The sequence below is a fragment of the Schistocerca nitens genome, chromosome 4 (genome assembly GCF_023898315.1).
Source record: "Schistocerca nitens isolate TAMUIC-IGC-003100 chromosome 4, iqSchNite1.1, whole genome shotgun sequence".
Lineage (NCBI taxonomy): Eukaryota > Metazoa > Arthropoda > Insecta > Orthoptera > Acrididae > Schistocerca > Schistocerca nitens.
This window is the reverse complement of record NC_064617.1, coordinates 142,465,584-142,474,919: the sequence shown is the minus strand read 5'-3', so window position 1 is coordinate 142,474,919 and position 9,336 is coordinate 142,465,584. Positions and strand designations below refer to the sequence as shown.

The window sequence follows — 9,336 nt, the reverse complement described above, 5'->3', positions numbered from 1 at the left end:
ATTTCTGTTGGTTCCACTCAGTTATTCTTATGTTGACAATGTGGATAGGTGTAATTACTGATTAACAATTGTGCAGATGCACCTCAACGTGGGAAACAGGTGCTGAAAACTGTTATACTTTCCTTTTTAGAAATAAATAATTTTCCAAGCGCTGTTAAGTACAGTTGTTTGTACGTATTAAGAGACTCGCTGACAGCTAAGTGCATAGAGTAAAGGTCTTCAAATTACGAGGGCGTAGGTGCATGCTTTCTTAATTTTAGCTATTCTTAAAAAGAAATATTAACAATACTCAATCATAATTCGAAATTAATGTAATTTAATTTTCTTTTTAATTAGACCCTTTAGTCACAAAAGAATAAATTAAGATTTGATGTTGAAATGAAAAATGCGTTATTCTAAAATGAAAAAATTACATACATCCGTAATACTGTTCAGTCTCTGGAAATAACAGTGTCTTATTTTCTATTTCAATGTTTCGCATTTTTGTATCAAATTTTAATGTATTGACAGTACTCGCATTTTCATGCGATTAGAAATTAAAAATAGAATGATTTTGTTTTTATTAAGAAATGTGAATCAGTATTTCGTAATTACCATCTACATTTTGATAATAAATGAAGATAAACATTGCTTCCGCATAGCTGTACTGTCAATTTATTAATCAAACGATTTCTGTCAAAAACGAACTATGCTCAGATAAAATGTCACATCATAACGAAGAGCGTGATTCACTGAGGATGGACGGTTTTTTAGGGAAACTAATTGCTCAATAGACACTACAGCTGCAGGCGGACCGTTATTTTTCAAACATTTGCCTTCTCAAAACCTCCCGATAATCGAATCAGCGAGTTTCTCGTTATAAGATGTGTACACTACGCACTCAGCTACCAGCGTCGATGTTAATCAGTTCGAAACGTTTTGTACTGAAGAGGGCTGGAAAATTTTCTAAACTTCGAAGGCGATATCTTTATGTTTACCTTTGTTTTTGATTTTAGAACTGCGTAGTACTGCATTGGGAAATTAATGACCGGTCAATGACTTTCAAATCTTTGAGCATACGCTGACAGCAGCGAATGGCGTTGCCCTGGGCGCAACAAGAGGTGGCTTGCCACCGTTCAAAGTGCAGGAGTTCTGCTAGAGCGTGCGCTTTGTGATCTGTGCCTTCCTCCGCCCGTTCCCAGAACGGTGGGTAGGGTAAGTGGGACCAGTAACTGTATCCTTCAACTCTCCTCATTCCGGTCTCTTTGTGTTTAATTTACGCTCTAGAAATCCTGTCCTTCAAAAGGCTTGTCTACCAAATGAGATTTCTAAGAAAATGGCTTTGTGGTCCAGTTCGGTTTCTGCAAGTTTCATTTACGATCGAGGAAACTGTGTGCTTTCAAGAGTTTGCTTCTAAGATGGGATTTCTACGAAAATGGCTTTGTTGTCGCTAAATTAAGCGAATCGAACGCCAACCAGGTTTATGTTCTAGTTTATGTCATTCTATTGCAGAAAGTAACTCTCCACAGATAACTTTTATTTATTTATGCACTCAACTGTAATTTTGAGGATCAAGCTTCATTATCAAATCTGAATGGCCGCTGTTAGTTTTTATAACTTTTTATTATCTTTCTTACATCAAATGAGTTGGGATTATTATAAGAATTTTCTATTTTCTGAGAACTGTGCAGTTACTTTTGTTTAATTTAGTAGTCTCATTTCATAAACACATCGCCTAATAAAACTTTTAGAATGAGTTTGCATTAGCTATAAAATGATCTACTTGCAATGCATCCCCACTTTAACTAAGAAGTTATGAAATGAAACAGTTACGGCGTATCTAAACTGTCACTTTTTCACAACTCGTAAGTCAGTGGTAAGGCAGTCGAATTTCGAAGACAGTGACACGCTGCACAATTACCGTTAAATATTTATATCGCACTCCACCTGCTTAATATCCTTTAACATCATCCAGGTTTTCAGTGTATTACACACTAGTTGATACAGAAGCCAATATTTACCAATAGAGAATTCACAGTAAAGTCTTATAAATTTGGAAATGCTACAGAAAATATTGAACCTCGAGAAAGCAGAAATAGGAAATTTACAACCAGGATAGTGTGTGAAAAGTGTTACTCACGGCCAAAGGAACTACTGTAAAGGGCCCAGATAGAAGGACTGGACCACAGGAGTTTTTTCCAACAATATTCACCGTCTTACCAAAAATACAAATACGTCTTTAAAACAGCAACAAAAAATACAGAAATAAATATGCAGATTAAGTAACTGAAATAATTTATAAGGGCCCTAATAACAATTAGGAGGGGCCAAACTTGGTAATAAGGAAAAACTTGAAAGCATCTAAACAGAGCAAATGCGCATTCTCCTTTATGTTAAAGACCAAAAGATGAATTGGTTCCACAGCTCTGTCCTTAACAGTAGAAAATAATAACTCTGAAATCGTGAGTGAGGCACACTGATGATTTCTTCTTGTGTAAGATACAACAGAATACAACATTTTTTTCATAAGATAACCAGATATACAGAGTAAAATATCACCACAATTTTCCTTTTTTTCCGGCACTGTGTAAATCTCCTAAGGCTTTCAACGTCCAAGTCTCATTTAAAGAGAAAGAAAAATATACAATTAACACGAACGCACACATCAGGCAGTCAGCAACGCTTTGAACTTTAACAAAATTTCTGTCATGGGACCGTGTATTTATACCATTAGATTTTATTTACATAATGGGGACCATTTGCCAGTGTTACACCCAAGTGTCATTTCCAGTGCGTGGGTTGTCTGTTCGGGTACCAATGCGCCAGTTTAGCTGACCGATCATTCCGGAAGGCAGTAGTGATTGCTCAGTCGGCTGCAGGGCCTGGCCGGACCAAACAAACGTCTGACCAAACTTCATCAAGTCCTTTGAATAACAGACCTATTACTTGAAGTACAGATGTCACGTACCCACCTTAGGCTCTAAATAGCCAATGTGCAAATTCTGATAACGAACAATTTCCCAAACAAGCCGCAAGGAGCGGAGAATGCCAAACAAATCGGCCTAAGTGCGTCTTAAGTTTAGGGACTTAAGTGGCATGTGTCAACAAACCAACATAAAACAACACCTCTTTAGCACATTTCGCCTGAAGGGCACAGAAAAGCATGAATGGAAACTCGAGATAAGCACCATTCTTAGCAATTAGGAATAAAAAACAGCTTCACAAAACCTTAAATTTACAAACAGCACATGACCCTGAGAGAGTGTGTATCACAGATTGGAATGCAATAATGTTTAAATACCGGAGAAGAGACTAATGTGCCTCTAGCTTACAGCACGCCCCACTCCCACAAGCACACAGATGGCCAGAGTAACACATCCAGAACATCACCCGGCTCAACCGCAAGACAAAGCAGTACACGCTTAGTCTTACCCGAGACTCTTAGGCAACACTAAAACACACCAAATTACCATACTACGCAAGTCAGACATTCAGTATGATAAAGAACTGTTCCTTAAGTAAAGCAAAAATCCTTTATGACGCCAGTCAAGCTGCTCACATACGAGTCTTAAAGAGCAATAACACATCAAAAATATATTTATAAATGTATTGGTGTGTAAACCTACAATAATTTAGAGGTCACTTTCTTTCTGACACAATCGATAAGTCACCTTTCCGGCAGAAGCGACCACAGCGCATGGAGTATGAGCATATCGACGTAAAATAACCCGGTTTCAAAAGCAGCAGAAATCCTCAAGTCTGCCAAAATAACCAACGGGGAAGACGAAAAGAAACTAAGACACTTGCAGGTGAGACAACCTGTGACAAATCAACAGCAGCAGGATAAAGACAGCGACCATGCCATTAAACTGCCAGCCCCACAGTAAAACTCGGCTGCAATCACCGCACTGCACTGTCAAGCGCGCGCCTTCCCGATCTCTCGCTTTTACGGACTTGATTGCACCCCGCTCACCGCTGAACACCTGTCTCTCCGCGACCCGAGCTTCACCTAGCTCCCTCGTTCAACAGTTGACCAAGGATCAAAACTAGCTGCCACGGCTTGTCACATGTCGGAATAACGCATAGATGAAGACAAACTTCAAAGTTTTTGTTTATTCTCCCTGAAAGTTAATTCCTACGCCAAATCTTCCATTTGTTTCCTTTACTTCTTGCTTCGTGTACAGACTGAATAACATCGAGCACTGGCTACGACCCTGTCTCACTTCCTTCCCAACCACTGCTTCTCTTTTGTACTCTCGTCTCTTATAACCACCGTCTGGTTTCTGTACAGCTTGTAAATAGTCTTTCGCACCCTGTATTTTACTCTTGCTACTCTCAGAATTTCAAAGAGAGTATTCCAGTCAACATTGTCAAAAACTTTCTCTAAGTCTACAATTACTATAAACGTAGTTTCGCCTTTCCTTAACGAACTTCTATGATAAGTCTTAGCGTCAGTAATGCCTCGCGTGTTCCTACATTTCTGTGGAATCCAAACTGATTTCCCCGAGATCAGCTTCTTCTACCAGTTTTTCGTGGAGTTAGTGTTACTATTTTGCGTGGATGACGTATTAAACTGATATTTCGATGTTTTTCATCCACCGGCAACTGCTTTCTTTGGAACTGGAATTATCATATTCTTCTTGAAGCTGAGAGTATTTCGCCTATCTCACACATCTTGCTCACCAGATGGAAATGTATTGTCATGGCTGGCTCTGCCAATATCAGTAGTTCTAATGAAATCTCGTCTACTCTTGGGCCATTGTTTCGACTTAGGTCTTTCAGAGCTCTGTCATGTTATTCTCGCAGTATATCTCCTACCTCGTCTTCATCTACGTCCACTTTCATTTCTATAATATTGCCCTCAAGTACATCTCCGTTGTACAGACCCTCGATACACTCTTTCCAACTCGCCTTCCCTTCTTTGTTTAGCACCAGTATTCCATATGAGCTCATGACGTTCATTCAGTTGGTTCTCTTTCCTCCAGAGGTCTCTTTAATTTTCCTGTAGGCGGTATCTATCTTTCTCCGCGTGATATATGCTTCCAAATCCTTACATTTCTCATCTAGCCATTCCTACTTAGCCACTTTTCACTTCCTGTCAGTTTAATTTTTTAGACCTTTGTATTCCCTTGCATCTGCTTCATATACTGCATTTTTATATTTCCTCCTTTTATCAGTCAAATTCATTAACACTCGTGTTATCCATGGATTTCTGCTAGATCTCGTTTTTCTACTTAGTTGACCCTCTTCTACATTCACCATTTCATCTCTCAAGGCTACCCCATCTTCTTCTACTGTATTCCTTTCCACTGCACTGCACTTGTCAATAGTTCCCTAATGATTCCTCTGAAACTCTCAACAACATCTCATTCATTTAGCTTATCCAGCTTCGATCTCCTTAATTTACTAACTTTTTCAATGTCTCCAGTTTTAATCTACAGTTCATAACGAGTACATTGTGGTCAGAGTCCACTTTTGCACATAGAAATATCTTACAATTTAAATTTGGTTACAAAATCTCTTACCATTATGTGAGGTTTGGAACTTTAATAGTGGCAACCATTTATTTACAGCTCGTACAAAATAGATACGAGTTTCAAAGCCTTACTGACCTTCAAAGTAGTCACCAGCATTGTATATAACCCGTTTCCAGCGATTTGGACGTAGGATACTCTTAGCAGTGGCAGTTGTGTTGACAGTTCGAGCAGTACGGTCTATTGCCCGACTTATTTGTAGCAGTTCTGAAGCGAATGCCGTGAAGTGTTTCCTTCAGTTTAGAAATCGAGTTGCACTCACGAGGGCTGAAGTGCAGTACGTGGTATAGCACTTAGCAGCCCCATCGGTCAAACAAATCAGTAACAGCTGTACGTGCTTGATCATTGTCCTGCAAAATGATGGTCAGGTCCTGCAGAAAGTGTCATCACTTCTGGCTCTAAGCAGGTCGTAGGTTGTGTTCCGAAGATGAATTCTCTCTATATCTAACTTTAACCTATTCATTTCCCTTTTCAACTTTTCTAACCTACCTGTTCGATTGAGGGATCTGAAATTCCACACGCCATTAGTAGAACTTCGGTTTTGTTTCTCCCTATAACGACATCTTCCTGAGTCGTGGTGTCACCAGAATGAAAAATGCTCATGTCACAGCACAAAACAGGCGAATGTCTTCTGGGCAGAAATAAAAGAACGTAACTTGTTCTTAGAAACGTCTGGCAGCTTTAAAGACATTTAAATCAAAACATTTTTACATATTCGCGCTTTTTTACTTGTTAGTATTAGTACCCATGCCCTGTAATATAACGCGTCTTGTCAAGTAAAGTAACATGATACGTGATGTCCTATCGTATAACATGACGCGTGCCATCGCGTCATCAAACATAGCATTTATCATGTCGTGCAGTATGACACAATGAGTCATTAAAGTTTAGGATACATGCATCCCCACTACCGGATACTTCCCATTATACACTCCCACTCTAGTATACTTCCTGTTGTACATGCCTTCCACACTCTCATAGCACTCCTGTTTATTTGTTCATACTCCCCTCACCATACAGGTAAGAGGAAGTGGCTTTGGGGGATAAATGGTTCCTTCAGGGAGCAAATCAACCCCTCCTTACCACAATGAAATCAAAAATTGTTTTAATGTCCTCCCCCTTCCCCCTCCCCCCAAAATTCTTTGATCTATTACATGTGTTGTGTTGGCAGAAGATCCAACACCGTGTTATGAATGGAGGCCGAAATGCAGTCGTTTTAGCTCACGCAGACTGGCGCGAAGAAAGAAGAACTATACTGACGTGAGGTCTGGAACATGACAAGGAATGAGAATTCAGAAAGCGGACATAATTAGTTTGATACTTAACTTTAATCCATTAATGATGAACGTCGCACTTGACGGTACATGATTCACTACATTATCAGTTCAGAATACATTCTTGAAGAATATGGCGCCTTGCTAGGTCGTAGCAAATGACGTAGCTGAAGACTATGCTAAACTGTCGTCTCTGCAAAGGAGAGAGTATGTAGTCAGTGAACCATCGCTAGCAAAGTAGGCTGTACAACTGGGGCGAGTGCTAGGGACTCTCTGTAGACTAGACCTGCCGTGTGGCGGCGCTCGGTCTGCAATCACTGACAGTGGCGACACGCGGGTCCGACGTATACTAACGGACCGCGGCCGATTTAAAGGCTACCACCTAGCAAGTGTGGTGTCTGGCGGTGACACCGCAACATGTATGCTTTTCGTCTGTAGGCTTTGTTATTATATACTGCTTACTATTTTTTTCGAATATTCTGGATTTTGGTGCCAGTATTAGGGACTTTAGCCTACAAGTTGCAAGATACTTGTGTACCAACATCTTGCAGCTAAGAGAGCTCATTGCACTGTTTAAGTTGAGTTTACTCGTAAACAGGTGCGAATATGTCAGGATGTTTTGATTTAAATGTCTTCGTAGCTGTCAGATGAGGATCATTTTTCATTCTGGTTCCCCACTTTTACTCTACCATAATCCTGACATTAGACCACCATAGTTTAGCAACCAATGTAGATTTTCGTTAACAAGGGCGACGACTGATTCGGTATACGCTTTTTCATGTGGCTTGTGTCGTGACAACGGATAAAGGTTTCACAAAACAGTAGGCACTCCGTCTTTAGGCCACAAGTGGCCCATCGGGACCATCCGACCGCCGTGTCATCCTCAGATAGGAGGATAGGAGGGCAGCTGCTAGTATTCGGTCGAGTAGCTCCTCAATTGGCATCACGAGGCTGAGTGCACCCCGAAAAATGGCAACAGCGCATGGCGGCCAGGATAGTCACCCATCCAAATGCTGGCCACGCCCAACAGCGCTTAACTTCGGTGATCTGACGGGAACCGGTGTAGTCACTGTGGCAAGACCGTTGACTTCGCAAAACCGTAGGACTATCATTAATTGCATCTAATGGTCTACCTTCATACAGAGTTTGAAACCATTCACACAAGTCTGAAACACACAAGTCGCGCGCTTGGAAAAACTCACAGAAAACGTGTTTTTTACACGTAAAATTCGAATGAAGCACCATTTTTGAAAACAAGGTTTTAATTTCATCATAAGAATTCATTTTTTATTTATTTCATTCACTGTCAACCGTTTCCGCGCGTTCAGTTCACGTAAGGAGGAATTGTACGTGTTACTTTTACCTAGATTTTAAAACATCGTATCTCGACAACGGATAAATATTATTGGATGAAAAACATTCGCTTTGGCTTTACCCATTTAACTAGATTCGTAGAAAGTTTAAACCGATTCGTATGAGTTTCAGTTAAAGATGTGGCGTGCATTAGAAACCTCCCAGAAAAACGTGTTTTTCACATGCTTTTGCACGTGTAATCCGAACGGTGTACATACAAATGGTGCCATTACCAGAGCATTAATTTGAGGGCAACTAAAATCTTTTGCAGAAGGAATAAATCGATTCCCACAATTTTCCTGATCGCCAGTTCCAGTTTATCGTTCACACCTTGTTTAATATACCGTAACAGAGCTACAGTATGACAGACTTTCGAATGGCCACACAACTGGTCGCTGGTCGGGGCTAAACTGAAACCTTTTCGTCCCATTTTCTTATCACAAATAGGAACCGCGCATCAAGACTTCTCCCCAGAACCTCCCAAACCGCGATTCAGCGCTGAAACAGTTCCATGAGCTGTAGTTATTAAACAGCACATCGCTCCGAGGCTAATACTTTTTATCTTGAAGAGAAAACAGCCTCATTTTGTCTGCTGTAAGATTCCATCTCGCCTCGCGTACAGCGTAGAACAGTTATGTCTTTCCAGGACGAAACACCACTACGAACTGTTATCATACTGAGATTTTTGCGCAAGCGCTACTGTGCTTACAATCGTAGAAAATAATTTACTTTTAAAAAGAATTTTCAGATGAACAACTCACTGACTTCATGAATTTCATCACAGTCGTAGTCAAGTACAGCTATTTTGAATTTAATGAACAATTGTACCAGCAATCCGACGGTCTCGCTAAAGGAAATCCCTTAGCTGGTATCCTTGCCGATATTTCCATCAACTCTCTAGAAGAAAAGTTTTTTAGCTGTTTTTCAGCTACATGACTAGGCATTCTCTCCTATTTCAGATACGTTGATGATATTTTAATCATCTACAAGGGACCTGATGATGGCATTGACCATATTTTTAATCTCTTCAATGATCTTCATGAGAAAATACCTTCACTATCGAACTTTGAAATGAGGCGCGCCAATTAAACTTTCTTGACACTTACAATACAAGATAATAAAATCTCATTCAATATTTTTCGTAAAGAAACATATACTGATCAGATCGAACCTGCGTCATCCGTTCATCCACAGTC

The 9,336-nt window shown here is 40.2% G+C and overlaps 1 pseudogene; it reads right to left on the bottom strand.

Annotated features, from left to right (window-relative positions):
• Window positions 1-7,757: 7,757 nt before the first annotated feature.
• Window positions 7,758-7,875, bottom strand: LOC126254684 (5S ribosomal RNA; annotated as a pseudogene).
• Between the last annotated feature and the right edge of the window lie 1,461 nt (window positions 7,876-9,336).